This window comes from Microcebus murinus, chromosome 14, assembly GCF_040939455.1.
Source record: "Microcebus murinus isolate Inina chromosome 14, M.murinus_Inina_mat1.0, whole genome shotgun sequence".
Taxonomy (NCBI): Eukaryota; Metazoa; Chordata; class Mammalia; order Primates; family Cheirogaleidae; genus Microcebus; species Microcebus murinus.
The window spans coordinates 25701267-25725508 of NC_134117.1; the positions used below are offsets into that span (position 1 = coordinate 25701267).

General features: G+C 49.5%; 1 non-coding gene across 1 annotated transcript; it reads left to right on the forward strand.

The window, feature by feature from the left end:
* The first annotated feature begins 22076 nt into the window (after positions 1 to 22076).
* LOC142875823 (U6atac minor spliceosomal RNA) lies at positions 22077 to 22202 on the forward strand. Its single transcript, XR_012923105.1, has one exon. It is a non-coding gene; the product is annotated as a U6atac minor spliceosomal RNA (small nuclear RNA).
* Positions 22203 to 24242: the final 2040 nt, after the last annotated feature.

Consider the following 24242-nt stretch of genomic DNA (forward strand, 5'->3'; position numbering starts at 1 on the left):
TGAGAGAAGTTGAAGCCTCGAACATGGAGACTTCTTGGGGCCCAAGTTCACCCCTGGAGACCCTCCTGTCTGTCTGTCCGTCTGTCCCTGTTTTCATCTTCTCTATCTCTGTCTCTCTGACTCACATCTGCGGGCTGCCTCACTCCGTCCCTGCCTGCAGGCTGTCACTGCTTTCTTACCTCCTATCCTGTCTCTGTCTGTGTCTTCCCAGGGAGCCAGACTTGGCCAAGATGACGGGGTCCAGTTCCCCTGGATGGGCAGGGCAATGATCCCCCAGCTTTCCCACCCCATCCCCAACCCCAACCCCCCATTTCTGGAGGTTCCTCTCCTTCTGCTGGGTTTCTGCCCTCCCAGGTCACTTCTTCACCCCAGCCCCACTAACCAGCTACCTTCCTCTTTTGGCACCTGCTACTGATGTCCCCTCTGGCTTTCCTGTCCTGTCCCCGGCTCCTCCCCTTCGTCCTACCCTGGGCCCACGCCCTGCTGACACCAGCGGCCCTTAGCCTCCTCACGCTGGCTGACACCTCAGCTCCGAGGCCACCTCCCTTCCTTCCTCACTCCCGCTTCGGCCACCTCCCAGCTGGCCTTCTCTCCCTCCCTCGGTCTCTGTCTCTGTCTCTCCCAGTGTCTCTCCCGGAGCAGTCCCTCCCCACTCTGACACACCAGCCGGTAAGGCAGCCAAGGCTTCCTGCTGTCAGCTGGGGAATAGATAAAGATAAATGATATTATGTTAAATTCCACTTAATGACAAATTTTTAATTTTCTGAACATGGTCATTTTCTGGCTAGTGAATCAAGTGGAGGGAGCTAATTACATGAAGATCTGAACAAAAATAACTCCTAATTTTCAAGGATAATGGAAGAGAAATGTTGGAGATTAATGGCACTATTTATCTTTTTTAAATTTCTATCTTTCTCTGTGATAGCCGTGCTCCCCAAGGAAAATATTCATAAAATGAAATTGAAGTCGTAACTTAATAGGTTATTAAAATTTTTGAGTGCATATCACTTTCCTTCCGCAGCACTGTAAATTTAAATTGAAGTTTGCGGCTCCCCGAGTCACCAGCGGAGTTTTTTTTATGATGGCACAATAGAGAGAAACATGCATCTTTGTCAGGAGGTATTTGCTAGTCTAATTTTATGGCAGGCCGGATTATCAGACGGGAATGGCAGCGCCGGGGGAAGCTGACAAGCCCGCAGCCGGCAGCCATGTGTTTCCATTAGCGCCCCGAGCCGTCCGGGGCTTCTCTGGACTCTCATTTTCCACTTCAGTCTTTTATCTTGATTTAAAGTGAGGGCGCCCAATATTCAGGGCCTGTCATTTTTCTCTCTCACACACTCTCACGCGCTCTTCCTCGCTCTCCCCTCCCACTTCCTCTGCTCCAGGGCCCGTGCCTTTCATCTCGGGGTGTCCAGCGGGCGCTGCCCTCCTTCCCCATCCTCGCCTGGCCCCGTGGGCTCCGCCCAGGGAGGAAGACAGGCGAGGAGGCAGGGGCTGCAGGGAGCCCCTGGAGTTGGTTATAAATTTGAGTGAAGCCTTCTCCCCATGGGCTCATCAGAGGTGCAGGCGAATGGGACTGCCCGAGTGCGAGCTAGGGAGGGGGCTCTCCAGGCTGGAGCCCATCAGGTCCCCTAATTGAGTGTTAATGGAGTTTCCATGAGGAGGGGGCGCAGCTGTTGGCTCAGGGGACCCAAGGGCAGTGAGAATTATCACCAGTCTCTCTTCTGTCTCTCTTCTGTCCCATTCAGGTCTCTGTCCCTGGCTTTGTCCCTGAGTCTCAGAATTATAGACCTAGACAAAACTTAAGAAGAACCCAGACCAACTCCCACATTTCATAGATGAACAAACTGAGGTCCAGAGATGGGGAGGGTCTTGTCCAAGGCCCCATAGCTAATTAGTGGCCAAGAAAGAACAAGAAGTTGGATGTCACAGATGTGTGGCTGGACGCATGCCCACTGAACCGTACTGCCTCACGTGGCCACTTTCTGCCCTGGGATGGAGCCGACATCTTTGTGTCTGTCTCAGCTCCCACCCACCTTTGATCACCTTGTTATTGCCACCCAATGTTCTCCAAGGCACTGGCCTTGACACTTCAAGGTCATCTTTCATTTGTGTCCTGTCCTCAGCCCCACACCTTGTCAGGTTTATATCTGTCCTCTCCTTCACTCAGGTTGACGCGGCCTGTTACATCTGCCCCCACCTGCTTGCTTGTTTCCATCTTCTCCCCAACTCCTATCCCATGGCGACCTCCCCCAAATGCTCCAAATCTCCAAGCACTCTCCTGCCCATGCCTAGAACCCCATTCTGCACCCTCCACCCTGTGCCTACAGTATTGAGTTTCACATTCTCACTCAAGTCTCAAAATCCAGCATTTTGAGGGGGGGCCTGCTGTCCCCCCTCTGCCCCTTCCCTGCCCACCATTTGGGGTCAGCTCCAACCAGCGGGCACCTCTGCACCTTTGTTCTTGGTGTCCCCACTAGGAATGGCCTCTCCCCCTGCTTCATCCATCATTTGTGACCCACTTCAAGCTACACCCTTGCTGGCCCCCGAAGCCACATTGATCTTCCCTCTTCTCAGGCCTCCTTCAGCCCTCCATGTCTAGGTGTTCCTCACCTGCTCACTCACTGCCTGGGCCTGTCACTGCACATTTGCTTTGATTTGTCCCAACCCAGACCAGGGACCCTATATTCAGTTCACACATCTTATGCTAGTGGTCACAAATGCTCCCCTGGGCCACATATCCCATCTTCAGTTCCCATGCACAGCAGCAGCGACCCCTGGCTAAGTCATCAGATAGGAAGTCTGCCTGCATAGAAGCATAGCCTGTCGCCACTGGAAGGGATCTGAGACTTTAGCACCCTCATTTTCGATGTGGGGAAACTGAGGCCCAGCCAGGTGCCCAGGGTTCTGCTATGAGTTAGGAAGGCAGTTGAGAGTCACGACCAGGTCTCTGGACTCATGTTTCAGTGCTCTCTCTGCCTCACCATTCTGTTTCTAAGGTTCAGGTTGTTACTGTCACTCATGCATACATTGGCAATATAACTTTTCATCTCAAGGCCTTGGTTTTGAGAATAGAGAGGCCTTGGTATAGAGAATAGCAGTCCTGGGCCATGGTACCTTCCTCAAAGTGGGGTCGGGGTAATTGAAGAGCCCTGTGGCAATGGCAGGACCTTTCAGTGGGGCATCACTTGCCCCTCTGGCCCTTCCCCACATCCCAGATTGCTCAGCCTCTGCCCCTGTGTGCTCCCTGGCCTGGCCACTTCCAAGGGCTGTAACCCCTTCTTCCTTTCCTGACCCTGCTATTGGGCCACCCCCCATTGTGTTCCATGTTTCGGGCTGTCACAGGCATGTGGCAAGTGTGTTGCAAGCGTGTTGCAGGCATGGCCATTTCCACTTGGCTGCCTATGCCACACAGGTCAGGTGGTGAGTGGCCCAGGCCGCCCCCACGCCGTGTTTAGCAGTGGAGCTGAGCGGAGGCGGTGCCTGGTTCCCCAGCCACAGTCTCTCGTTAGAAAGAAATTAAAAGCCACTCAATTTTGGCTAATATCCCTCTGAAGGCCTTTAACTCCACCTGTGACTAACCCATTCATAATCGCTCCGTTTTAGTGGCTCAGGCTGATGTAGCCTCAATTAATTTGGGAGGAGAGATAAACGGCCATCCCTCTTTGTCTCCCATCCCTTCCTCCCTTCCTGCCCTCACTGTCTCTCCCCCACAGCTCTCTGTGCCTCTGGCTCTGCTGTTCTCGCTCCTGTTCCCTGTCTCACCTCTCTTTCCCACTCTGATTGTGTGGGTCTGCCTCTCTCACTTGAAATTGAGTCTCTCCAACTCTTTTTGTGTCTCTTTCAAAGTAGGTCTCAGTTTTGGTTCTCTCTCTGTGTCTGTCTCTCATACTCCCTGTCTCTTTTCCTTCAACCATTTCTCTATTTGTCTGGGCCTCCGCTCTTTTGTCTTTGTCCCTCCCCCCTGCTTCTTCTATTGGTCCCCTGCCTTTGGTCACTGTGCCCATGACTTGCTTATCTTTGGGGCTACGTCCCTTGCCCACGAGTGCTGTGTGTTCTGTCTCTGTTTCTGGTACTGGGTGACCTTCCTGCACTGTCCCCATCTCTGTCTTTCTTCTTTGCTGTCTCTGTCTCTTTGTTTCAAACGCTCCTGAATTTCCTGTCACTCTCCAGCCCCTTCTGTCTTGTCCCCTCTCCCTGCAGCTTCTCTTCTTTCTCCCTTTCCCCGTTTCCTCTCTTTCCTTTTCTTTTATTCTGCTTCTGTCCCTCCATTGGCCTCAGTTTCTTCTGAATCTCCCAGAGTTTTCTCTCTTCCCTTCCCTTTTCTGCCACCAAGATGACTTTGCTCTCACCCCTCCCCCACGGCTCAAGCACCTTTTCTCCTGGCGCCTCAACCCCCAGCCCATCAGTCCTTTTGTCTTCCCCTCTCCTCTCGATTATTATTAATGATAAAAGCTCAAACAGCACATCAGTAATTTCTGAGTGAGTTTTGCAATGAAACTGGGGCCTTCTCAGCCCCTCCCGAGTCCCACAAATTTTACTTTTGTAATTTCACGCCTTTGGTTATTACCACGCTGCTCCGTCCCTCTCTGCCTCTCAGCTCCCCTCCCCGCCCCCCTCCCCCCCGGAGAGAGCACTTAAACTTGTTTTCATTCCCTTATTCTTTATTTTTTTAATGTCCACTCTCTCCGGAGTCAGTAATGTTCTTCCTCTCTTTCCTCTCCCATTTTCTGTTAATTCTGCGCCATCTGCCTTAGCATCTGTTAAAAATAAAATTTCCCTCACACAATGAGAAGCTTCCCTGCTCCTCCCCTCCCCCCTACAGCCCCCCAGGTTTGGTGCTGGGGCCGTCAGATGCCACTTCCTCTCCTGGGATCCTCCCCCCTCCCCCCTGTCCCTAGTCTGGTTTTCAGAGAAGAGACACAGTGCCGGGCAAGCAGGCGGCGGGGAGGGAGGGGGCTGCCCAGGGGGCCTGGAGCTTGAGGGGCAGCTGCAGAGGGAGCTAGAACTGGGGGGGCACGGAGGATGGACCCAGGCTCCACCCACTTGCCTTCGGGACCTTGCCGTGCTGGAGCTTTGAGCTGCAAGACAGAGCACCTGTACAGGTAGGTGACAACAGGTGGGGGAGAGGTTGAGGAGACAGCTCTTGCACCCCAGGAAAGGAGATTGCTGATGAATCCATTTGCCCTTTTCTGAAAACTAATGCTATGGCAAGAAGCTGGGGTGGTGGTGGGAGTGAATTGGGGAGATGGGAGGACAACCCCCAAGTCCTAGTGTCTGGCCCCAGCTTGGGTTGGGTATGATGCTAGACAAGGTGTCCTCAAGACTGGCTGTCCAGGATCCCCTCCTCCTCATGTCTGCTGGAGGGCTATGTCCCTCCTGCCCTGGGCTCAGCTGGGAGAAGGGAGGGGAAGGGAGTCAATTGACCCCCATGCCCTGAAGACTTTAGGAGGCAGGACATTTTTGGGTTGAAGCCAGCTTCCCAGAGGGACTGAGAGGAGGCTCAGTGTGTGTGTGTGTGTGTGTGTGTGTGTGTGTGTGTGTGTGCGCGCCTGTGAGGTTATGGCTTCCTGTCTCCATTGATGCATGTAGGGGTGCCTGGGAAGGGTATATATGAACTAGGTTTTTGCTGACTTTATTTTGGTGTCATACTATGTCTGGCTACATCTCGCAAATGTGGGTGTATTGTGTGTGGTACAATGAGCGTGTAGTTAAACCTCTCCATGAGACAGTGTGTGACAGTGTGTAGTAGTGGGTATGTTGTGACTATGCATCTCTGTGCAAATGGTGTCGTGCAAAAAACCTATCCTCCTGTGATTGTGACTGTGTGTATAATTGCTCATGCCTTACTACCTTGTGTGTATGTGGAAGTGTCACATGCTTTGTATATCTGTGTACATTACTTTATCTCTCTTCTGATGTTGGGTATAACTGTTTCTCTGTGTGATAAGCCCTTGTGGTGGGGTGGTTTGGATGTGACCAATGACAGATTGGCACGTGTGTGCAGCTGTTTTAATTCTGAGTGAGGTGGTGAGTTTTGCAGTCGCTCTCTGTGGGAGGGTGATCCTGGATGACTGTCTCTGGTGACATATGTGTGTGTGTGTATGTGTGTACTGTGTGCTTCCTTTTACTTGGTGCCACACACATGAGTGGGTACCAGAGGTGGGCTTGGCTGTGCCAGACACATAAGTAGGACAAGGCATGCACAGTTATGTTGTGGATCCAGTAAGGATGACTGAAGGAAGGTCACAACCGGGGAATTGAGGCAGCTCAGCAGTGGAGTGGCAAAAAGGCACAGGCTTTAACATCAAACACTTCTGAGTTGAATTCCTAGATTGTCCTGACCAGGTCAGTGACAGCAAATTACTTAAACTCACTGAGTTACAGTTCCCACATCTGTAAAATGGGAATAATCATATCTATGAGGCTTAGGGACAAAAGATGTCAAACAACTAGCCTGGCACCTAATAGTAATAATATAATAGTAATAATAACAACAATAAGCCATAAGTGCTTGCTATTACATATTCTGCTTCCTTTACTCCTCATATCAACTCTAGAAGGGTCCTTACTGTTTTAGAGACAGTAAACTGAGGCACAGAGTATAAATAACCACGATGAGACAGCTGGTAATGGCAGAGTACCTGCTCAGCACATTGTAGCATTATTTGGCTTTATTTGGAAAGTAGATGCTTCCTGCAACTACCATTAATATTATTCATGTGAAGGTGGGGGAGCACATCAGACGAGCAGCACTTTGTCACCCCTTGTGAAAGTGGCCTCCTTCCAGGTCATCCTGCTCTCACACTCCAGCAGAGCTAAGGCTCCTTAAGTCTGTTTGGGGAAAGGGACAAAGGAGAGAGACTGAGGAGAAAGAAATGCCCCACGCTCCTGGCCGACTCTTGCCAGCCTTGATCGACACCGAAGACGCAGTAATCTCTCTCTGGCCCGAGGGGAGCAGCAGCGTTTGTGAAACAGATTTTTACAAAATGTTTTGACCCTGCTCTCCCCTCCCCCCGCATCCCAGCCTGGCACCGTGTCACCTAATTAAATCAGCCTTCCCCGGCGCCTCCGCTCCCTGCTAATTGTGCCCTGGGCCGCTTCGGGAGGCAGCTCCCCCCACCCCGCTCTCCCCAGCCCCGCACGGCCACCCTCCCTTCCCAAGGACAGTCAGGGTTTTGTGGGGGATGGAGGTCTCCAGGGGGCTCCTGTGGCGATTTCCACCGTTCTCCCCACTGGCTATTCTGCATCCCGGGAAACTGAGGCACTGGCTCTAGATCGCTGCCTGGCCGGGCTTTTGCCCAAGGACCGGGACCCAGGTCTGAAACGACCCGGGGTCTGGGGGGAGGCCAGCCCGAGCGTATCCGAGTAATTGCCTACGCCAGACGCGGAGCCGGAGAAGGTGGTTCAGAAAATCCCGGATTTCTTTCTCCTTCACCGGCTGCACGGGCCCTCCGGAAGCCGGGTGGTTTTATTTACAGATCCTCCCGAGCACGGAGGCTCGGCGGGGAGGGCGCGGCCGCCGCCACCTCTGTCCAAGGTGCTGAACATGCACAGGCCAGGCGGCTCTTCTGCGTTTGCCAGGATCATAACAATGACTAAAAATCATTACAGGAGACTTCACTGAACGATTACCGCGAGCCAGGCAATGGGCTAAGCGCTTCCAGCTCTTTCTATATAATTTAATTCTCACAGCAACCCTAAGAGAGATTTTCCCGTTTTACAGATAAGAAAATTGAGACTTAAAGAGCTGGAGTTGTCGATGGCCAAGGGAGATTTTCACTTTTTTTTCTGTAGTGTCTGATGATTTCCTTTTCGTTCTTAACGAAGAATATATGCATATATTATTTGTACATTAAAAATAGTTTTTTTTTTTTTTTTGTCTGGCACTGTGGCTCATGCCTATAATCTTAGAACTTTGGGAGGCAGAGGTGGGAGGATCACTTGAGGCCAGGAGTTTGAGAGCAGCCTGAGTAAGAGTGAGATCTTGTCTCCAGAAAAAATTTTTAAAACTTAGCCAGGTGTGGTCATGTGTGCCTGTAGTCCCAGCTACTCAGGAGGCTGAGGCAGGAGGATCACTTGAGCCCAGGAGTTTGAGGCTGCAGTGAGCCATGATGATGCAACTGCACTCTAGACCTGGCAACAGATCTAGACCCTGGCTCAAAAAAACAATTAAAGTGAATGTTTTTCTTAATGTGGAACATTGTACATATGACCCAGGTTCTTCAAAGGGAAAATAGATTCACACAAAGTTTTTAAAAAGAAAGAGTAAGAAAGCAATTAAATCCATCATTGGATGGACTTTGTTTGGTTTCTTATTTGAACAAACCAAATCTAAAAAAAAAGAAAAAAGAAAAAAATTGGAAAAATTTGAATATTTGATGATATTAAGGAATGATTGCCAATTTTGGTAGGTGTGATAGTGATATTGTGGTTATGGATTTTAAAAGTCTTTTTTTTTTTTTTTTTTTTTGAGACACAGTCTCATTTTGTTGCCCAGGCTAGAGTGAGTGCCATGGCGTCAGCCTAGCTCACAGCAACCTCAAACTCCTGGGCTCGAGCGATCCTTCTGCCTCAGCCTCCCTGGTAGCTGGGACTACAGGCATGTGCCACCATGCCCGGCTAATTTTTTATATATATATCAGTTGGCCAATTGATTTCTTTCTATTTATAGTAGAGACGGGGTCTCGCTCTTGCTCAGGCTGGTTTTGAACTCCTGACCTTGAGCAATCCGCCCGCCTCGGCCTCCCAAGAGCTAGGATTACAGGAGTGAGCCACAGCGCCCGGCCAATTTTAAAAGTCTTTAACTGCTAAATTTTTTTTCTTAAAATGAGCTGTTAAGGAACTTTCCAAAGGTTACTTAAGAGTCCCTTTCTCAACTCTTCTGACAGCCCATCACAGCAGACCTGAGCATGTCTGTAGCCTGGTGTGTTATGTGGCCCTGTCTACAGGTTTGTGTAGTTGTCTCTGCTTGGGTTAGTATAAGTACTTGTATTGTATCTCTGTGTGAGACTGTGGGTAGTAAATTTTGAATGCCTACTATATGCTAGGCTTTCTCTCATATAATGATATCTTACAGTGTTTTAAACTCAGAACAATACCGGGAGGGAAGACTTCCTATTCCAGTATTGCAGATGGAGGAACTGTGACAGGGAAAGTAATTTGTTGTGGTCTTACAGTTAGTAAGAGATAGAACTGGAACCCAGGTACTTTGACTCCACTCTCTATTGTTTTTGCTAATTGATTAAACTGCAATTGCTTTACAATGTGTGTAAGACTTGTGCCTGAGGCTAGGCATGATGGCTCATGCCTGTAATCCTAGCACTCTGGGAGGCTGAGGCAGGAGAATCGCTTGAGGTCAGAAGTTCAAGACCAGCCTGAGCAAGAGCAAGACCACTGTCTCTACTAAAAATAGAAAAAAAATTAGCTTGTCAACTAAAAATAGAAACAAAAATTAGCTGGGCATAGTTGCTCATGCCTATAGTTGCAGCTACTCAGGAGGCTAAAGCAGTAGGATTGCTTGAGCCGGGAGTTTGAGGTTGCTGTGAGCTAGGCTAACACCATGGCACTCTAGCCTGGGCAACAAAGTGGGAGTGGGGGTGGGGAGACCTGTGTCTGAGTATGACTTCATCTGGTGGGTGGAAGTGAGAAACTGAATATGTGGTCAGCAGAGACCCTCTTCCTGTGATGCACTGGGGTGGGAAATGCAGGGAATTACAGATCATTGAGGAAGGAAAGTTGATTTGAAATGAACCAGTGGGAATAGCAGGTCCACTAAAGATTTACATGAACTAAAGAATTATCTGGTGACAAAATACTGCTAAGTTTGATTTTGAAGTTGGAATCTCCTTCTCTATAATGATAAAAATACCATCCATTGAGCACTTCCCAAACCTCAGTCTCCTTAGCTATGTAAAGATACATAGAAACTATGTGTCTGGGACAGAGTAAGGATTCAATAGAGGGACCTTTATTATTGAGGGAAGACTCACAATATAATGCATTAAAACCAGACTTGGAGTCAGAGCAGGTTATAATCTTGGTCTCAAAATTCTCTAGCTGAGTGACCTTCGACAAGTGACTTAACTTCTCTGGGCCTCATCTCCCTCTTCTGTGATAGGGAGAGAACCATACTTTAAATAATTGTAAGACTTAAATGAGATAATACATAAAGTACCTACCATATAGAAAGTCCTCAATAAATGTTCACAATTATTACTTTGTGTCAGGTGTTTTATATACATTCTCTCTGAGCCTTAGCACCACCCTACAAGCCAATTAATATTTCAATGCAGGCTTTTTGTATTTTAAATTTATACTTGTCCCACTCATTTGGTTGCCTGTCTTTCCAAGAGCTACCTGCTTTATCTGAATGTTTCTGGGAGTCATAACAATGACTCCAGGGGGCTTGGCACAGGGGGCTGAAAGGCTTACTGACAGGGAAAGACTGGCATAGAAGAAAGAGCACTATTGTGGGAGTCGTGAGATTGGAGTTAACACCTTAAACTTGCCATGAACTAATTGTGTGATCTTGGTCAAGTCACATTTTTCCTCTGAGGGTCTCAGTTATTCTACTTGTAAAATAAGGAGGGTAGACTAGATGAGCTGTAAAATTATAAGATTCTCTGAGTAACTGTATGTGTTTGAGAGATTTGAGGAGGATGTGAAAGTAGGATTGAGAATTCTGTGGGGCTCTGAGAGTATATAAGAGGGGAGTGCTGGACAGGGTTTAGGGTATGGAAATGTGGTTGCTACAACATAAAGAGCAGGTTTTCTCCCACGTTTCTGGGAGAAACCTGTGACTACACTTCCTTAGGAAGCATATCAGTGTGAGACTATGCAGGAGTGACTATTGGGTGACTGGGCATGTTTATGTAGGTGGGTGTGTAAGCATCAAATTCTGTGGATGGATTGTATGCAAGGATGTGGGTGTAACGGTATGAAAATTACTACAGTCAGATTATGTGAGAATGAGGGTGTATGAGGGGTTGTGTGTGAATGGTGAGTGCAGAGGTGGTGTGTGTGCAAGGGCTGCTGATGGAGCAGAGAGGAGTGGTGGAAGGTTCTGCAAAGTAGGCACCATGTGCCTCAGCCACATTACCCTCCCCCCATCCTACCCTTAGGGGGGCCTCTGGAGTGAACTATTAGCCACCTCAGACTGAGTGATCTGGGCTGACCTGGGCACCGTTTCTATCACACAGTCTTATGCCCCTCAGATGTGGTGTCAGGGGAACTTTCTAAGGAAAGTCTGGGTCAACACTTCAAGTCCTACCATAGGCAAATCCAGTGTAGCCTCCCTCCCTTCCCTCTCCCTAATGACCTTGGCCAGGAGACTTCAGAGACAGTGGCAAGACTGACAATGGGTGAATATCCTCGTGGCCAAGGGGGCTGGAACAGACCTCATCCCTGCACTGAGGTGGCAGGGAGGATCTGGTGGGAGTACAACCCTTGCTTGAGAATATTCATGCAGAACTTCTGCATAAGTGGTAGAGACTTATGTTTATATAGACAGCAGAGACATATATACAATCACACTTGTGTACAAGGCTTACCTAGACCTTTACCATCATCACACACACACATACATGCACATACACAAACCGGCCTGAAGAATCACAGTTTTTGTTGTCATTTGGTCTTTGAAGAAAGTCCCCATTTGTTTAAGCAGGGGGTGAAGGACTAACAATACCCTCTTTAGATAGGAATATACAGAGGTACAGCCTTTGAGAAGGCAGTTTGACAAAGTGTGCCCAAATTTAAAACGTGTGTTTTCCTTGATCCAATAATTCCATTTCTAAGAATTTGGCCTAAGGAGATAATTGTACAAGTGTAGAAAGATCTGTCCACAAACACATTCATCTCAGGGTGTTTCAAACAGTGCAAAACCAGAAGCAAACTAATTGTCTATCATCAGAAGACTGGCCCAGCACATAAAACAGTGGACTATAATACAGCCATTAAAACAATCATGTAGCTCTGTATTTGTTGAAACAGAATGGTATTCATGTGATGCCATTGATTAAAGTGGTAGATTTTGGAACAGAGCATAGAGTTTGATTCTGTTTGTACCGAACACCTGTATCTATGTTTATTTAAAGGCAAAAAGAGATGTCTGGTAGGATGGTCACTATAAATAGTAACTCTAGTGGGCTTTATTTTTGGCTTTATTTATATTTTCTATATAGCTTACAGTTTTTACAGTGAATATACATCTTTTTTTAAGACAGTAGAAAGCAAGCAAGCTGCTTTCTGTGTGCCTTCTCTGGGTCCATCTCTGGCACAGACGGCACAGCAATGAACAAGGCACTGGTCCCCCAGGAGCTATCCAGGATTAAATCCAGAAGTATTGGGAGTGACAGTGCATTTGATGGTGACATACCAAGTGTCCTGCATCTACAAACTGTGTCTACTTCCTCCCTCTGCATGCCCCTTGCCTGATCTGTGTTCATTTTTTGGAACCACAGTGAGAAGACGGGGATCACTTGGAGAACCTGTAGGCGTGGAAGTAGGGGAGGGGAGACACACTTTGGGGAGGAGAACCTAGGCTGCCCCTGTTTTTGTTGACCCTGTGTCTATCCTAAGGGTTCCCTGTGTCCAGCCTGAGTCATTTTTATGTTCTTGGTCAAAATATTCCTCCTGAAAGTATCTGAAATCATTCTCCTCTGGGGAAGAATGTCTTGGGGCTCCAAGTGACTCTAGAAGTCAAGGTTTTCATCCACACAATAGTCCCATTTTAGGGCGATTTAGCCTCTACTTGAACACTTCCAGGGCAGGAGACTCACTCTCTCTTGAGGTACGCTTGTTTCAGGTGGCTCCACTGAGTAGAAAGTTCTTTCTTAAGAAAGAGCCCAAATGTGGGTGGGGAGAGGTAGTGAGCTCTCTCTCACCCCTTCTCCTCCCCTGTGTCTTCTGCTGTGATGTCTGCAGGGAGGAAGAGGAGGAGGACCAGGGAAAACAGACAGCATCTCCTCATGTGACTTCCCCCAGGGAGCTTGCGGTCCTCTCTTTGGTTCCGTGTAGCCACTTTTCCAGTATTTTGTCTGTGGCTCCATTTCTGTCAGCTCTTCTGAAAATTGAAGTCTCCAATGAGAGTCAGTTAACTCTCCAACTGACCTTCAGTGGGTACCTCATGTAGCAGTCTACTGGTGGTGTCCACAGGAGACATTCTTCAAGGATAGTGGTTGCCATGGTCTGAATGTCTATGTCTCCCCAAAATTCACACATTGAAATCCTACCCGCCAAAAGTAACAGTATGAGTAGGGCCTTTAAAAAGTGTTAGGCCATAAGGGAAGAGCCCTTGTGACTGGAATTGGTGCCCTTTTACAAGAGGCTGGAGGGAGCTCCTTTGCCCCTACTGCCACGTGAAGTTACAGTGAGATGTCCATTGATGAGGAAGCAGGACCTTGCTAGACACTGAATCTGCCAGCACCTTGGTCTTGGACTCCCAGCCTCCAGAACTGTGAGCAATAAATTTCTGTTTATAAGCTCTCCAGCCTATGGTATTTTGTTATAGCAGCCCAAATGGACAAAGAGGTGAGAGATAGTGTATACAGAACCCGAAGGAGAGGCGTCAAAAGGAGAGGTGAGCCAGGACAGCCCACCACCGTTGTGCCCCCATGCCAGTGTGTGACCCAACATGTGGGCTCAAGGCATCCCATTGTGGAAAGAGCTAAGCAAGTCCTAGCAATGTTGGAGAGACAATGCACTGTGATGAAGAAATCATATGATATGCCAAATCCCAGTGAAAACCACTTATGAATTAAGGTGACATTGGGCTGGCCACCCATTGGGCTGGTGGCCCATATACTAAAATAAAAAGAAAAAACTTTCTAATTTTTATAAGATATTGAAAGACGCCTTTAGATTTGAGATCCTGTATGAAGGAGGGATCTTTAATTGATCTGACTTACTCAGTGAAAATAATAAGATTGTGCATTGAGTTTGATCCCTTCTCCTCAGTGTGCCTAATGGACATGACATGACCTGGCTCTTGGCAACCTCTTCAGTTTCCACTCCTCCACCTCCCCCACCTTCTTCAAACATGGCACACCCCTGTTTGGGAAGAAAGGGCCATGCTCTTTCTTATCTCTGATTTTCTGCTTTGCTGCTTCCTCTGTCTGGAATTCCACATCCCACCTCCTTGGCTGGCAAACTCCTCCTTTCACTCAGACTCAATTCTTGCCAAATTGTGCCCTAGCTTCTCTGAGCCCCCATGTCTGAGTTTGAGCCTTTCTTGTTAGCCCTGAGCACCTTGGACTTCTCAGACTTGCACCTTGCACCTTGCTTTGTCGTTGATTAACCTGTGTAGGTCTTCCGGTCTTCTGCCCTGGACAGTGAGCTCCCTGAAGACAGGATCTACATTTTATTTTTGTACCCCCAGCACCAGCCCAATGCCTGGCACTTAGCAGAAATGCAGAAAATAGTTGAATGAATGAGATGTTGAAGAGGGAGGCACATGATCTTTGTCAAAGGCAAATTCAGCCTCTTTGCAGTTGGTCTTGGAATGGTGGGAGGAGAGGAGAGAGGCATTCTGCTTCATTTAGTCTCAATGCCAGGCTGGTTGTGTGGCCTTGGGCAAGTTACTGTGTCTCTTTGGGCCTTAGTTTCCTTATCTGTGAAGTAAGGTACATAGAGCATTTGCCTCAGAGAGTTGTTATAACACATTAAATGTGGCATTTAGTGTGAAGTGCCAGCCACAGTGCCTGCCACAGAGTAAGCACTATCACTGGTGCTTTTGTTGTTTGGCAGAGTAACATGGACTGTTATTGGTAGTAGTATCCTATTTCTACCACCTGATAAAGTCTCTGCCCCATTCTGCAAGGCCCCAGGTCAAATGCCATGTCAGGTGCTGTAAGAAACCCACCCAGACATCCTCAGGGAGTCAGTCCACACGCCCCCTTGAATATGCACCACTTTGTAGGTGCTTCTATCTCTGCACTCACCAGGCACTGCCGTGGTCTGCAGACATCAGTTCCCTCTTCGAAAGTGAAGGCAAAAGTAGTCTCAATCTGCCTTTGAATCTAGTAGGTCTGGCATTCAGGAGAACTTCAAAAATGTTGGGTGAATTTTGGGGAACTTCAGAGCTCCTGGAACCCTGACAATGTGTTGGAGATGGTATGGTGACTATGCTTCTCTTCAAGGCACTCACTTGCCATTGCACCACAGATTGCATTTGAAGACCTAAAATATAATGTAAATGATGTCACAATCTCAATAAATTTAAGGGCTTTTTTTTCCAAAAAAGAAAGATAGGAAGAAAGTCTGTCTGTAGATTCCATTACTAAAAGGGGAAAGGTGGTCCCCTCTACCTCCTTCTCCTCCCTCCTGCCCCACAAGGTCCCTACCCCTCCCCAAGACAGAGCTGCCAGCCAGTATTGCTCATGCTCCAGTCCAAGCGTGCTGCAAGCTAAGTATGCTGTTGAGGGACTAGCCTAGAACAGTGTTTTCTCCTTCAGGCTACCCCGCAGATGTTTACTTACCCCAAGTATGGCTCAACAGGAGCAAAGCTAGGAGGCGTGGGAAAGACAAGCCCCAGACTCGAGAACAGTGATTGGGATCCTATTTCCCAGTCACTGCTGCATCCACTGGTGGCATTGTGCAGATATTCCCTGTGGATTTAGCAGAAGGTCAACAATAACTAATAGACAATAATTACAATACTTGTCACTTGTACTGCATTTAATGGTTTCTCAGGTAACTTTTACATGGCCTCATTGCTTCAACTAATCCTCAAGGAGTGAGGTATGTGGGGCAGATCTTATTATTTCCACTTTGCAAATGGGGAAACTGAGGTCCAGAGGACGTGCACAGGGCCACCCAATTGCTTACAGGCGGATCTGAGAAGTGAACTCGGGTCTCATCTCATGGAGCTGCACAAACCTAGGTACTGGCGCGTGCAAGCATGTTACCTGCAAACACCTGGGGGGCCTTTTAAGGACAGAAAGAGGCCCTAAAAGAGGGGCCCAGACCTCAGCTAGAGCCCCACAATTAGGCCTTTTCCTGTGGCCCCATGGAGCTGATTTGTGCAGGCCCATCCCGCATCCCGCCTACTCGTCTCTCCGTGGACAGGCGCTGAGCCAGGCGCTCCGGCAGGTGCGAGGAAGGCGCGGAGGCCGCCCGCAGCCGCAGGGAGGCGCAGGCGGGCCCCTCCGCCCACCCTCCCGGCGGGCAGACTGAGGCCCGGGCCGCCCGCGGCCGCCCCCTGGTGGACGGCGGCGTCGCGCGCTCGGCGCGGTCACCCCGCGCGGCCCGGCGCGTCGTCGCTCCAGCCGCGGCGGAGGCGCGTCGGCTCTCCCGGGCGCCGCCTCCCCCGCCGCCTCCCCCGCTCCCTCCACTTTGGGGATAATTTAACATGTTTCACACTAACTTTCCCGTAATGGCCGCGGAGCCTGTGGAAACGCAGCGTCCCCGCTTTATCGGCGGCCGCGCTAATGGTTATCTCGCAGCCGCGCCCCCGGCGATCCTGTCAGGAGTAAATAGAAGCTGACACAGTCATTTGCTTAAATCTTCTCCACACTTTCGCCGCATTTCCCTCTAGAGGATACCCCTGAAACAACAATTATTTGAAATGTCACGCGTTTCTGCCCCTGGGCTACCAACAAATGAACATTAAATCTATTAACAGCAAAAAAAATTAAATGTTTACTTTCCGAAGGTGCGAGGGCAGAGGCCGCGGGAGAGGCAGAGACAGGGACAGAGAGGCACCGACGGAGGCGGGGACAGAGACACCAATCCGGCAGGGCGTGGAGACCTGGAAAGGGGGAGAGACAGACAGACAGACGACACCCAGCAGGACACACCGGCACCCACGGAAAGGGGGAGACAGACGGAGAAGGGACTGGGAAGAGAGACAGGCAGGCGGGGGCGGGGGGAGCGCGCAAAAGACACACAGAACAAGACAAAACACAGGAACGGAGACCAAAAAAAGACTCGCATGGAAGGGGCACTCCAAGAGAGAGAGGGAGGAGGGCCAAGTAGATAATATGAGAAGCGAGAAAAAACAGGAAGGCGCATCCTCCACCCATAAATGCCACCGCCCGCCACCCCCACCCATTTTAAAAAAGCAAAATTAAAGACAAGCCACAGCCTTTCCAGGTGTGCTGTGGTGGCAGGCGTGCTCTGCTAAGAGCGCCCGCTGGCTTAGGCCTTCCTCCTGCCCCTGGTTTCCTCTGGACCTTAGTAGGCGCTTGCCTGGTCAGCCCATCTGGTACTGGGCTGTCTTGCCCACAAAGAGCAGGGCCCTGCACTTCATGCCACTGGGCGCTTGTCCAGAGCAGAGTGGGTGAAAGGCATGGGGAGCTTGAAGCTAGAGATGCTGGGGACAGCAGTGTTGGGGCAAAGCAGCTAGGCCTTCTGGGCCCAGTGCTGGCTTTATGCCTGGTGGGGCTCCATGGTCCTCTTGGCTCATGCTGTGGCTCAGTTTCCCCATCTGTACAATGGGAAGCAGGTCCCTGAACCTCTCTTCTCCACAGGTCACCTGAGTGACAGACCAAAGTAGTCTAATGACTAGTCCTCCCCTGGGCCTGTGTGACAGTGGAGGGATGTCATGCCTGGTCACGTGGAAGGATCAGGGTGTATATGCTCCTGTGCTTTGGCCAGTGCCTCACAACCCGCAAAGTCTCTGGCCATAGAGCGCCTCCAGTGGGCAGGGCTGGGGGAGGAAGCTGCCTGGTCACTGAGGACCATTCTTGCCTCCATACCTCCAACCAGAACCAGGGCTCAGTGAGGGGCCTGTGAGGGCCTCAGGGGGGCCACACAGTGGAGAGGCCAGTGAGGGGGTCACAGAGAGAGTCCTGGGACAGGAAGGACAGTTGGAGGATCCAGGAGGAGGGCTGGTCTCACCACGTGCCTTGGAACTTCCCTTGCGGTCTCCTGGTACTTACTGCATGGAACATTTGCCTGTGACATTTTTGGTGGCAATAAACAGTTCAGATCTCATGGTCTGAGGAGGAGGTTCTGTCTGGGTCCTGGGCCATCTCAGCACGGCCTCTGGAGTTGGTCTCACCTCTCCCTGAGGACTGTGTCCAAGCTGGGACTGCACAACAGGGGGCTTCGTTATGTGTAACTGAGTGTGAACGCTCAAGCCGTACACACCTGCCCACACCAATAACTCACATTCAAACACAGAAGTGAGGCTGTGCATTTGCTCTCCACTATTGCTTTATGTTTGCTCATGTTTAGCCTCATACTAACTCCACCGCCTGAGCACACTCATGTGTACACAGATGCTCACCTTCCATATGCAAACATAAACTTGCACACTCACATACACATCCAAGGTGACTCGCCCCGCCCCCGCCCCTCTTGACAGTGCTCACACCTAGTGCTCTTACTCCAGAGGAGAATGGCAAAAGGGCAGGTACGCCGCTGAGGCTGTGTCCCTGGGTGAATGTCAAGTTGTTGTATATGTGCGCTGTATGTGTGACTAACAAAGAAAATGTGCATGTATTTCTGCGTCTTTGAATGTGGACATGTTGCCGCATACAAGGAGACTGTGTGTGTGTGTGTGTGTGTGTGTGTGAGGGTTGTGTGCCTGTGTGGTTGTGTGTAACTGAGAGTGTGTGGTGGGGGTGTGTGGGGGGGTGAGTGCTATTTAAATAAAAAAGAAAGGAAGTGAATCAGGGTCGTTTCCATTTTAATTGTAAAACAGATAAGCACTAAACACTTTGAAAAAGTAAATGACTTGAGAATAATTACTCTCTATTACCCAGCGTCCCAGGGGGGCAGTTGGAGGAGCCCAGATGGCTACAAAAATGGGATTTAGCAGAAAATTGAAGACATTATTCACCGTAACACATTATCAATTACCTTCATATCAATTACAATAACCTTACATTAGCAAGGGGCCCCGAGACCCTCCAGCCCCGAGACTGTGGAATCCCTGCAGCCCCGTGGGGGAGGGGTGGGGAGGAGTAAGAGGAGGGGAGGGGACAGGGAGGGCCCTGCTTCCTTCTCTCTCCTGGAGACGCTATGGGCTCAGGCCTCACACCCCATGCAGGTCTCCCCTCCCCGGCCAGCGCCCTGGGCTGCAGGGCTCCTGGAAGATGAGGAAGATGACATGTGGGAGCGGGAAGTGAGCTGAGGAGGTGAAGGGCTGTGAAGCTGAGAGACAGAGATGTGAGGCCAAGAGGCGGAGACGATGAGAGGCTGAGGGATGAGGGAAATAAAGAGGTGGGAGGAAGATAGGGAGCAGTCTAGGTGGGACCAGGGAATCTGAGAGGTGAAGAGGCAGGAAAACTCTAAAGGATAAGGGGGCCAAGGGGCTGAAATGTCACCTTCTGCTTTTACTCTGGTCACTTCCTAGTCCACGCGCCCTGTCCACCCCTTCCCCACTCCTCCCATCTCTCCCACTGCCCTGTCTACTGAGCCTCTGAGTCTCTCCTCCCTCCCCACAGTGTCTCTGTCAAAGCAGGATGGGGGCACTCATGAGAATGGGGGGCTCCAGGGATTCAAAACTGGAGGGAATGAGCTGTTGCCTCCAGTAGGAAGCACAGCAGTGAGATAAAGGAAAGAACTTCCTAGCGTACGACTCCAAAACTGAATCCATGAGTCCAGGCTATGACTGCCGTGGGGAAAGGAGCCTGAAGACCCCGAGACGGCAGGGTCTGGGGTAGTGTGAGAATGAAGAGTGCACTGATTCCAGACCCGACTGCTCCCTGCTCCCTCCAACACCCCCCACTCTGCAACGCCACCCTTCACTGGCCTTTGGGAACCAACCAAGCCAGGCCTGCCCAATATGATGGCCACTAGCCACATGTGACTAGTCCACATAGAGATGTGCTGTAAATGAAAAACATACTCCAATTTTTAAGAATTTAGCATAAGAAAGTAAAATGTCCTGTTATTAGTACTTTACAAAATATTGATTGCATATTAAGATGATATTAGCTTGGCTATATTGGTTTAAATAAAATATCTTATTGAAATTAAGCTGGGCTCAGTGGTGCACTCCTGTAGTCTCAGCTACTCAGGAGGCGGGAGGATCACTTGTGCCCAGAAGTTCAAGGCTCCAGAGAGCTGTGACCACACCTGTGAATGGCCACTGTACACTCTGGCCTGGGCAACATAGTAAGACCTTGTCTCTAAAAAGTTAAAAAATAAATTTAAAAACAAAAAAAAGCATAAAAATAAAATCAATGTGATCTATTTCTTTTTACCTTTTTTTAAAAAAAATTTAAATAGCATATGTGGCTCACATTGTATCTCTATTGTATAGTGCTGGACTAAAGCACCTGGGAAGAAAAGGGTTGGGAGGAAGAGTAAATTCTGGGTGTCCCCCCAGCCCCAGGGATCATCCCAGGGGGTCCTAGTTTTCTACTTCAGAGAAAGGAGCTCCTGAAAGGACAGACTTTCTGAGATGGAGCTGACAGGAACCCCAGGAGCTGCCTGCTCCTTTTCTTCCCCTGAAATCCAGCCCAAGTATCAACCATGCAGGCCAGGATTCTCATGGACAGGGAAGCCCACAAGGCATTGCCACACACAGCCCATCCCCACCCGGTGCCCACCCCAACACGTGCACATACTCAGTTATACGTTCACTCATTTTCTCACGAAGCATTTGTATGTACATATCCCCTACAAGTGCACACATACTTCCTGCTCATTTGCACAATCTCACATTCACACTGGCCAGACCCGTGCATTCACACTTTCTGCCCTATGACACATTCACGTGGGTACACACGCATGCACACATCCATGTAGATACGTGCTTTCCACTCCACACACAGAGCAGGGTAAGGAGGGCAGGCCCAGGCAAAGCTGTCAACTTGATTCATGGTGTGTGTGTGTGTGCGTGTGTGTGTGTGTGTGTGTGTGTGTATGTATGTCCAGGGGAGTGAGAGCTAATAGTGTCCCCCTCCCCCAGGCTGGGCCCAGAGGACTAATTGCCAGTAATGAGCTAAAAGGAGCTCAGAGCTGGCCTCAGGCACGGGATGAAGATGTTTCCAGAGACCAGCCAGAATCTGTCCTGCTGTTTTGTTGATAGAAAACCCTTCTCCCCCGGTGTCCCCTCTCTGTCTCTGTCTTCCCTCCTGTGGCTCCCTCTGTTTCCCACAGCTTCTGAGGGGTCCAGCCAGGCCCCACCCCCTGCTTCTCCCATCAGCCTCTCTGCCTGCTTCCCCCAGTTGTCCCACGCCATTGTGGCATTTGCCTTCCATCCCGCTCTCTCTTCCCTACTCCTGATGGGGGCTTCTCTGGGTAGCCACTGCTGAGCAGGAGGCAAATTCCCAGAAGCCCCAGAGGCCCGCTCCAGGGCTAACGGGGAAGATTGAAAAGAGAGTCATTGCAACTGGATCTGGAGAAAAACTTTCTCTTGAGGAGATCTGGCCAATAATGAAACGGGACAGTGTTGAACTCCCCGCCACTGACATATTCAAGCAGCACCCACTGAGGACGCCATAGGAAAGACTGCTCTCCTGGAAATGACGTTGCACAGGATGACCCATGAGGCCTCTTCTGGGGACTATTATTATAGTTACTCATAAATTATTAATATAAATATTCACTTGCATTAATTAGTATAGCTACCATAGGTCAAGCACCTATAAAGTGTCAGGTACTTTTATATTTTTAGTTATCTCAGGCTGGGCATAGTGGTTCAGGCCTATAATCCCTGCACTCTTGGAGGCCGAGGAGGGAGGATCACATGTGATCGTGAGTTTGAGACCAGCCTGAGCAAGAGCGAGACCCCATCTCTATTGAAAATAGAAAAATTAGCCGAGTGTGTTGGTGTGCTCCTGTAGTCCCAGCTACTCGGGAGACCGAGGCAGGAGAATTGCTTGAACCCAGGATTTTGAGGTTGCTGTGAACTAGGCTGACGCCACTACACCCTGGCCCCCAGGTGACAGTGCGAGGCTCTGTCTCAATAAATAAATAAATAAATAAATAAAAATAAAAAATAAATAGTTATCTTCCTTTGCCCTCACAAAATCTCTCCAAGGTAGACATTGTTATCTTCACTTTATAGGTGAGTAAACTGAGACTCAGAGAGGTTAAACCAGATGCCAAGGCCACAGGGCTAGTCAGCTATAGAGCTGGGATTGGCACCAAGTCTGTCTGACTATAAAGCCCATGCTGTGCTGTATGAAAAGAGAGAAGCTTAGCACTCCCCTTGCCTAGGAAGGAAGAGGCCCTCAGGCTTGACAACATGCATACAGTTAAGGCACTGCCACCTACTTTGTGGCATCTAACCATTGTTTAATTTTTTTTTTTAAAGCGCAGTCATTTCCACTAAAATTCATTCATTCCCTCAACAAACATTCATTCATCAAATAGAGATCCTACAATATTGCAAGTAAAGCCTGAAAGGAACAGGAGTCTTTAAACTTAAAGGAATTGGGAGGCCGGGCACGGTGGCTCATGCCTATAATCCTAGCTCTCTGGGAGGCCGAGGCGGGCGGATTGCTCGAGCTCAGGAGTTCAAAACCAGCCTGAGCAAGAGCGAGACCCTGTGTCTACTATAAATAGAAAGAAATTAATTGGCCAACTAATATATATAGAAAAAATTAGCCGGGCATGGTGGCGCATGCCTGTAGTCCCAGCTACTCGAGAGGCTGAGGCAGCAGGATTGCTTGAGCCCAGGAGTTTGAGGTTGCTGTGAGCTAGGCTGACGCCACGGCACTCACTCTAGCCTAGGCAACAAAGCGAGACTCTGTCTCAAAAAAAATAAAAAACAAACACACACACACACAAATAAAGGAATTGGGGAGGGGTGTGGTGGTGGTGGGGAACCCATGTCTCAGTTTAGAGCTGGAAAAAGAAAAATCCTTACACAAGAGACTCCCTCTGCCACCGCCTAAGTGGCCATGTATCTGATGTGTGTCTACATGGGCAGAAATATTTGTGTGTATGAATCCACATGGGAACACTCAAAGAGCCAGCAGGTGGAGGGCTCTTGGGGAGAACTTGGGGGTATAATGGCCTGGTGCTACTCCATGGTGGTCAGGGGGAGGAATCTGTTTCTATGGAAGCCCATCCCTGGCATTGGCACATTAGAGTCAGCAGTGAGGGACTTTGGGATCCTATGTGCACACTTCGGTTCTCCTTTTCCACCCTTACCCCTACATTTGGAGCAGGGTGGCCAGAAGGGAGGGAAGGAAAGAGAGAAAAGGAGGGAAAGCTGCTAGTGTGGGACAGGGCAGGGGTGGCACCCAGAGATTTGGAAGCTGTTTATGATGCAAATGTGTAAAAGCTCTGCATTGCCTCCCTTGAGAAAGGAGCCTAAAATTGAAGTCTAATTATAATGAATGATTGTTAATGAGTTGTCTAAACATAATAGATGGAAAGAATTAAACACCCAGAAGAAACAGGGTTTCATTAACGCACAATAAAGAAACCACAAGTGGGGTGAGCAGAGCCCTCCCCTGTCATGGAAGACAGCCCCTCTTCCCCCTATGCGGGCCTGGCAGGTGGGAGCAAGTCCAGGCCTCCAACTGGGAAGCTTGGGATCCTCTGGTGACCCTCAGGGCTTGGGGAACCCTCTATAAGGATGGCCATTGCCTGGGCCCACACCTACTTGGTGTACCTCTGCATAGGTGTCCATATTAGGCATGCACATCTACAGCCTGCAGGAGTTTGGTCATAGCAAGCAGGTATGGATGTGAGCGAGTATGTCTATTCCTGGAGTGGACTCCAGTGGATGCTGGCATGTGGACTCTCGGAAAGACACAACCTTTCCAGGTCAGGGGTAGCCTCTGGACTTTGGTGGTCCAGCCCCTGCAAGTCAGCTCCCAGAGAGGGAAAACAGACAGGAGAGAATACATGCACTTGTATATACATGTGTGTACAATTCTGAAGGTCAAGAATCAGCCACATTCACCCGAATTCAGAAGGCTGGAAGGAGGAAGAACATCAGAGATCATCTAGTTTCCAGTCCAAACCAGGCTGCCTAAGGCGGAAAGGCCACTGAGGCCCAGAGAGGGAGGGTGACAAGTGCAAGGTCACATAGCTAAGAGTCAGATCTCCTCATACTAGTCCAGGGTGCTTTAGTTTTTAGAATAGTCATCTCTCATGCATATGTGTCTTAGAATAAGGCCCCACACATAATAAGATACTGTTCTACATACACACATATCACACACAGGCAACACTGGCCCCCAGACTCTTCTGGGTAAGGCATGAATATTTAGGGGTTCCTGGGGAGGCAACAGGAGCCACACTTGTGTAGGGAGAGTCTGGGCAATGCCAAATGGTCCCAGGATGGGATAACGTGCAGGAGCACATATAGCATGGACTGTTGCAGG